The following is an 8,294-nucleotide window of genomic DNA, read 5'->3' as shown; positions in this document are numbered from 1 at the left end:
AGATTGGGCGCAGATTCTCCAGCTTGAGAGGCTTTCCGGGTTTTGGGATGAAGCAGACGATCTTTCCGGCAGGCGGCCCGTTCGTCTATATTTTGTTAAAGTACTCGGTAATTCGTAGGACCGATTCGTCGTCCAAGTTGCGAAGCATTCGGTTCGTGACTTCGTCCGCGCCCGGTGCCGAAGTAGTCTTGACTCCGGCCATGGCGAGACGCACTTCCGATTCGGTGATTGGAGCATCGAGCCTGCCGTTCTCGGTTCCGCCGTACGCTGTTGGTAGCAGGGTGGCAGGTGGGGGGGATTTGAGATACAGGGATCTAAGTCTTGCGTAGATGTCTTCGCCATCGAGTTCCCGAACGAGTTTGGTGAGGAGTTTCCTCTTCTCTAGTTTGGTGTCGTCAGGTGCCATCATATAGCGAAAGAGGTAGGTACCAGGGGCTCTTTGTGTGTAATCTGCCTTGTAGCTCGTCGCATATTTGCTGCCACTGTTGCTGGTTAAGTTGCTGAGCATACGCTTCAATTTCGCTGATGAGTTTGGCAGCCCGTCGTCTTAACTTAGGGTACTTCTTTTTCGTTTCCTTCCATCTCCGATAGATTGAACGGTAGGCCATCATCATATGTTGTAGTTTGCTGTCCATCATTCTCGAATGGGTAGGGTTCTCGATTTCTGTAGTACTGGCCGCTTGATCTTCGGCTAACTGTTTGCACCAGTCGCCGATATTTTCTAGCGGTCGTGCGGCTTCTTGTCCTCTTTTGCGTTAGTGTCGTGATGTAGGCGAGTTGGTTTATGGTAACGGAAATAAACAGCGCGCAAAAATACACAAGAACGAAAGGAAGTTGCGAACGACACAAGCGAACTCACAACTAAATATTTATTGAAAAAACACCAACGAAGTAAACCGCACTATCGCTTCAGCACGTGTCAAGATAGGCAATTTTATTTTTGTGAAGAAAAACCGATGTTTCGCTGACGCATGCATCTTGCCCCTCTATTGTTATTGCATACGCTTCCAATAATTCCCTCGTAGTTTTATCTGTGCCCCTCCCGATGATGGTGATGTTATTGAATTGGGGCTGGCATTTACAGGCAGCACAATGCAGAGGCAAGTGACCCCCAGCGGTCGACCGGAGTGTCCAGTCATGTTCACGTGCCCTGTCATTAATGCATCGGCCAGTTTGGCCGATGTACACTCTTCCGCAGCTTAGTGGTATCTTGTACACTACCCCCACCATACAATCAACATACTTGTTCCTGTGCCTTACGGCACATTGGCTCCTACCCCCAACGTTATACGCAATTCTAGGGCAGAGTTGCGCCAACTTTCGAGGCGCCGAAAAAACAACAGGGACGTCAAACCGCCCAGCTACCTTTTTCAAATTGTGCGAGAGTTTGTGCATGTAAGGGAGTACCTGGGGTCTGGTTGTGGGTCTCTCTTTTTTCTGACTTGACCCTCCCTTAAACTTTTTTAGCAACGTCTGCGCCACTGCCAGAATAACTGACGCTGGGACTTGACACGTGCTGAAGCGATAGTGCGGTTTACTTCGTTGGTGTTTTTTCAATAAATGTTTAGTTGTGAGTTCAGCGCTTGTGTCGTTCGCACCGTCCTTTCGTCCTTGTGTATTTTTTGCGCGCTGTTTATTTCCTTCTTTTGCGAAAAGCGTCCCAATCGGTGCAAGGTTATTGTGTGGGGAGTCGCGTGAGTCGGAATCTTGACAGTGGAACTTTCGTTTCCAGAATATAATGGTCGCTGCCTAAATTTTCTTTGCTATTGGTTCATGTGAATTCGTCGATGTATCCCGTTGCACGCTATTTCCAATCCTAGTCTATTCTGTAGTGTCGTTTAGTAGCAAGGCTTCGTTGGCTTCTGCATGGTGTGCAACTTCCTTTCCTTTCGCAGAATCTCTTTCGTGGCCCCATACAGTATTTGGAGCGTTAAAGTCTCCCAGAATCAGGGCCGGATTTTCTCCCGCAACGTTCCATATCTTGTTGAAAATTTGCGAGACTGCATAGGAAGTATCCTTTGGATTGGAGTACACGTTGCAGATGATGAGACTTTTCTGTTTCTTGGGCTTGTGCATAATTTCTACGGTGACTGATTTAATTTGGGCATCCAATTCTATGTCGTGCTGTTTGACTGGTAGATCCCTCCTCACGAAAGTGTGTACAAATTTTCCTTCAGTTTGTCCTATCATTCCGTATCTTATGTATCCCGGTATCGTACACTTAAGGCCCGATTCTTGTACGGCCAAAACGTCCGGCGGAGAATCGGTGTCCATGATTAACATTTTGAGCGAGCCAATCTTTGTGTTGAGACCTCCACTGTTCCACTGCCACACGCGCACTTTACTGCTATCCTCCATGGTTTGCAGTTAGTCTGGCAAATTCTTGTTCAATGCGCGCCATCCGCTCTTCGTTCGTCTTCATACGTTCATCCAGTCTTTGAAGGCTTGCCATTATGGTGCTGAGCGCAGCTTCAACTTTCTGAGGGAGCGAGTCTCCGGTCTTTCTAGCCTTGCACGGTATCTCTGATGAGCAACTGACGCTCGTTTGGACCGAGCTTTCAGAGTTTGTTCTCTTCCGTCCTTTCCTGACTTCGGCCGGCCGTGGAGGTGCAGGCATCTCGTTGTCGGTTTCCATGTTCTGGTTTCCAGTGACGACACTCGTTGGTGTAAGAGCGCTGCTTTTTATTTGTTCCAGTTTGAGTTGTCGGATCGTACGCATGGCCGCTTCATAGTTTTTCTTGAGGCACGCCAATTCTTCGGTTAGCCTCTTGTTTGCTTTTTCAAGCACCGAATCGGTAGAGTTTTCGGGTGCATCCTTGGCTTGCAGCTCCCTCGTATTTTGGCCGCATGCGGCTCGAGCGTAGCTCATTGTTTCTTCCTCTTCGCTGGTAGAAGTAGTGTTGGTATCTTCGGTTGTCACGAAAGACGTTTCGTTTTGGGCCCGACTTCCCTGAAAGGCTTGTAGCGTTCCCGACAGGCGTTGCTTCCAGTGTAGTGGTGTCCATCGCATATCACGCACTTGGGGGTGCACGTGTAATCGGTCCTCACTCCAGGCACCCGTTGAGGGAAGTCGTGTTCCTCGCTGCAGTTTGGGCATCCGTGGCTGACACCTTCGGGGCAATTATCTGCACGATGCCCCATTTTTCTGCACGCGGTGCACCCTTGCTTCTTCTCGAAATAGATGTGGTAGCAGTTGGTACTTCCGAAGATCTTGATATTTCCCGGTAGAACCTTCGTGCCCAGTGTAACAAAAATGAACCCGGATCGGCTCATCCGCTTTGCTCGATTAGGGGTATTTTGGGATTGCTCTGCTGCAATTCTTCCAAGATCTCTTGGTTGTTGGGTTCTCGTTCTCTACTAAACACCTTGGCGACTACTATTCGGAGAGTGTTTTCCGAGTTTGCGGTGTATCCATGCGCTTCGTATTCACTACCCTCGCACCGAAATCCCTTGACTCCTAGGTACTTCTCCGCCCGTTCCTGATCGTTCGTATGCACGGTGACCGTGTTTTCACGTACGTTCTTGATAGCATAGTCTTCTCCGAGCGCTGCCCGTGGCGATACGTTGGTCGCTGCCATGATGCACTCAAACATCTCCAAGGCTTCAGCTTTCCTTAGGTCGAGGCCCTTGATTCCGACGATAATCTCGAAGGTCTTTCTCTCCTCTTTGAGCGACGTTCTAAAATTCTTTATGATCCGCCGGCCTTTATATCCACCAACTAGTTGCCATTTCGATTTGTCATCTTCGACTTTTTGTTCCTCTCTAGCAGCCAATTCTTGCTTGTATCTAGTGATGTTCAAGAAGGTAGCGTGATTCTCCTGCTCCCTCGCCGTCATGGCGCTAGGCCCAGCTTGAGGCCTAGCTCTCTCCGACAGATTTTCTTCTATAATGGCTATTTCGGACGGAATTTCGTGCAGAAAATGATATCCCTACGTCTCGCTTAATCTTCCGATGCGTAAAAAGTGCAGACTCACCCCCAAAATGTTAAGAACCCGCGAAAATCCGCCGAAATTCCGGAGCACGTGGAAGACACGTCCACCTATCTCTCCGTCGTCTCTCTCTGGAGTCCTCACGTTGGGACGCCGGACGGCGGTGCCGCCCAGCGGCCCCGACCGGCGGTGCCGTTCACGCTTGTGTGGTCAAGCCTTAACGCTTCGGCGTCGCCGCAACCGTAAGCGTCGGCGTAACGCATCGGCGTGACTCGTCGGCGTAATGCATCGGCGTGACGCGTCGGCGTAACCGTAACGCGTCAGCGTAACGCATCGGCGTGACGCGTCGGCGCGACGCGTCACCATAACCGTAACGCGTCGGCGTAACGCATTGGCGTGACGCGTCGACGTCGCTGTAACCGTAGCGTGTCGGCGTAACGCATCGGCGTGACGCGTCGCCGTCGCCGTCGGCGTAACCGCGCGGTGCGTTATGGGAAACGGCCCATAATGCACCGCGCGGGAGGGAGGAGGGGGAGGGGAAGAAGGAGGGGGAGGAGAAGAAAGAGGGAGTAGGAGGAGGAGGAGAGGAGCACGGGAGGAGTAGATGAGGAGAGGGTACGGATGAGGAGGATGGGCATACCGTCCCCTCTGTACCCTCCCATCCTTCTCCTCAAGAGCTGCGTTCTAATTCGGAGTTACAGAGAGTTGTAAACGTCTTTCATTTTTTATTCCATGTTTTACAGGATTGTAAATATGCTGGGTGCGAATCATTACATTAGAGGCACAAATGCCTTTGCCACGGCAGTTCTGAGAGCCATGGCCAAACATCGGGCAGTCGAAGAACCTCCGAGGGTCAGCTACGTAGGGCCGCACCCTGCAGTGCAGGTACCCTGCTTTCACCGCCTCGGGAAGTGTGGTGGATTGAAAAGTTAACACTACGTGCCTAGTTTTACGCTCCTGGCCGTCACAACGTAAGGAAATGCGCCTTGCAGCTATAACTTCTTGGTCGGAAAGGCCTTCAACTATTTTGCCCTCTGAGGCCTCCAAGGAGGTCATTCTTAAAAATAACTCCTTAGATAATGTTCAAGATGCGATGACACTAAGAAAAAAATTCGGTCCTAAAAGAACTCTTAGGGTTTCTTCGGTTTGTTAATATTTTCCACCGTAAAAAGTTATTTTAAGCACATCCGAAGGTGGATTTTTGTAAAAAAGCGAAAAAGGGTTATATTGAGTTCCTTTTTTCATGCGAAAGGTATTTGTGAAAAACCTTTAAAGAGTTATCTTTAGCTCTTTTTGATAAAACAATTCTTTATGGACAAGCATTCAAGATTTTTAAGCACTTTTTTATGAAACGGTTCTTCATCAAGAACTTATGAAAATTTCTTATCAGCTCGTTTTTCGATAAATCAGTTCGCCATAAAGAACCTCTATTGAGTTCTAAGATTAAAAAAAATGTTTTTATAAGGAACCATTGAAGACCTTTTTTAAGTTCTCTTTCCACTAAGTCACTCTTTTGTGAGGCACATTTGAAGAGGCGTGAAACAGTAGAGGACGTGTATAAAAGAGACAGTATACAACACATCTAAATTAGACAGGTGTTGTGGGTTATCCTTTTTTATGTTGTCTCCCGTTTCAAATCTCTGCCGAAGGTGCCTCATAAAGATTCACTTATTAGAAAAAATAATTTAAAAGGACTCTTTCACAAAATTCCCTTCTTGATGATTTTTCTTTAAAATTTGACGCTTCAAAAAGACAATAAAACCTTAGCCTTTTTAATATCTAAAATACCGACAAAACAGAGTTGGAACGGTAGGGCTTCTTTTCTGGTGCTCTACTTCTATTGAAAAAACTGCGGTGGCTTAGCTCGGCTATGCCAGGATATACGTAGCGTGAGCTTATGCGCACAAAATGAGATGCGCTATCAAGCGGCTCCGGTGCAGCGTCAGACTTGGCTATTGCGCAACGGAGGCGCACAGCTGGGCACGCGGCGGCGCCAGTGCGTCTGCCGCGGCTATGACGTCACTCCTCTGAAATGCGCAGACCGGCGAGGCGCGCGCGGTGGCGGCGGAGCGCGCGGCGGCGGCGGCTCCGGCGCGCCAGCTGTGCGCCGTGTGACGTCACTGCTCTTCGCGCATGCGCAGACCGGCGAGGCGCGCGCGGCGGTGGCGGCTCCGGCGCGCCAGCTGTGCGCCATGTGACGTCACTGCTCCTCGCGCTTGCACAGCACGGCTCTTTGACAGCCACTCGAAACTGCTCACCCTCGGGCAGTGTAGCTCAGGCTACACAATTGCTGGCTTCGGTGGTGCTTCTGGAACACATTCATAATAGTTGCTTACGTCAAGATTAAGTATAAAGGCATAGGGCAATATATATAAGGAAAACAAGATGTGCCCTTGAATATCCAACTTATCACTGGCCATAGGTGAAATCAGCAGAGAAGATACAGTTACTGTGAAGTACAGTGGAGTTCGTCGGTTATTATTAGAATAAAACTGGGTACATTTTTATTCTAACTGTACCCAGACTAAAATATAAAAGTTCCCGCTTTCTTAAATTACGCACTTCAAAAACTCATAAGCGTTGACCTTGTTCATGCTACTTTAACCTATTTCCATGCAACACTTCCAAAGTCTGCAATAAGTGTGTAGTGTCTCTAAAAATGCAACGCCAGCAAAAATATTAATGGCGAAAAAAATAACACTTGAGCACTAAGGTTGGAACAATAATAAAATCCAAGGCCGCCTTGCGAGGCTGAAACTTGATAATTAATACTTCCAAGAAGCTGAAAACCAAATACTCATACGTGACTATACTAAGCTAATATTTTTATCGTTTAGTATTCTAGTCAAGGTAAATGATAATTTTAACACATCACATGCCAGTTTCGAGGGAAGTTAAAGATTGCGTAAGTTAAAATTGTCACAAATTTTTTTCAACAAAAGCATCGTGAAGCGATTTCGCTCCAGTTCCCCTGACCCCTAAAGCGTTTGATAAGGTTCTCTGAAATGTCTGGGTGTGGGGGAGATGCGGTGCAATTGCACCCGACTCATTAACTTCGCAGCGTGGCAAAACTTTAACATTGAATTCCCTACTCAAACAACATATCTAAAGTGTGACCTTGTTTGTAGAGTGCTCACATCAACGAAAGGTTGTTAGCAAATAGCCACTTGTCAGAATTCTTCGATATTAAAAAATAAAGATAAAAAACCGGTCTTTCAAAGTGACCACCGTGAGGCCCCTGCAAAGACACACACATACTGACCTAAACGGTAAGTATGTAAAGTACCTACACGGGCAGCTCAATAGACTTTAAAAACACTTTGTATCCACGAAGAGCGATGTCTTCTGTGCATCATGGCAGAATGCCAAATCCATCCCATTGTAGCCGAACAAAAGACAAGCAGCAGCACCTGTGATGTGGATACTTTTGGCCACCACTAACCCGTTCATGAGAATTTTGAATAAAAGGTGGTCGAAAATGTTGCACCCTGCCGCGGTAGCCTACATAATAAAATAGTTGGCTGGGGTGGAGATGGACCCTAGAAAAAAGCACAAATTACTTCTTAGTTACAAACACCTGAAAGATAAATACACCACAAGGAAACAGTTGCAAACAAACAGCAATATATTAGTGACTATTAACCACATCTATGGTACCACTATTCAAGAGTGTCTCGGTTGGGATTAAACACACGGTTTACTATATTTTCTACAATAGTATAAATTTAATAATTAATATAAAACAAACTCCATCTCATAACTACAATTATAACTGCTAAACAACGAGATACTTTTCCTCGTTTGGTTTCTTGGATTGATGTTGTTGGCCTGACATAGGTCTAAGTACTCTCACTCAAACTTCCATGCTGAAGAGAAAACATTTTCTGAAAACTCTAGCTTACCGTGTGCACAATAGAAAATGCTGGGTGTTAATTGTTGAACAGAAGGAAAAGGAAAGAGGATGTTGACTTTACCTTTGAAAGGAAAACATAATAAAACAAATCACAACTTTACTCGCTCCTTCTAGTTCCAAAATCCCATACATTTTGGCTCAACGTGGATGGGAACAAAGCGAACTAAAAAGCATAATGTTTCAAGGTTATAGAAGTTGTTGTAAATGACGCTTTGTGACCCTTGTAAATTAGGAATGCAATAGGCACAATACCGAAACACGCAATATAAAACTGCTCTAACATGCAGAACTTTGTGTAGTAGATTCAGAGCGCACCCAAGCCAAAGGCTATGTTTACTTGAGTGGCTTTGCTTTTTCAAGTCCTCTCGCAGGCCCCAAAAGAAGGAAACTTTTAGCAAAGCATGGTTTGGCATTCTGATGCTTACTGGGAAGTCTCTCGAGTATAATAATAA

General features: G+C 46.7%; 1 pseudogene; it reads right to left on the bottom strand.

Moving 5' to 3' along the window:
• Positions 1 to 2,347: 2,347 nt before the first annotated feature.
• On the bottom strand, positions 2,348 to 3,836 carry LOC115318093 (annotated as a pseudogene).
• Between the last annotated feature and the right edge of the window lie 4,458 nt (positions 3,837 to 8,294).

Source organism: Ixodes scapularis, unplaced genomic scaffold (genome assembly GCF_016920785.2).
Source record: "Ixodes scapularis isolate PalLabHiFi unplaced genomic scaffold, ASM1692078v2 PGA_scaffold1__304_contigs__length_218370807, whole genome shotgun sequence".
Lineage (NCBI taxonomy): Eukaryota > Metazoa > Arthropoda > Arachnida > Ixodida > Ixodidae > Ixodes > Ixodes scapularis.
Note: the sequence above shows the minus strand (reverse complement) of the source record. Positions and strands in the feature narration are given on the sequence as shown.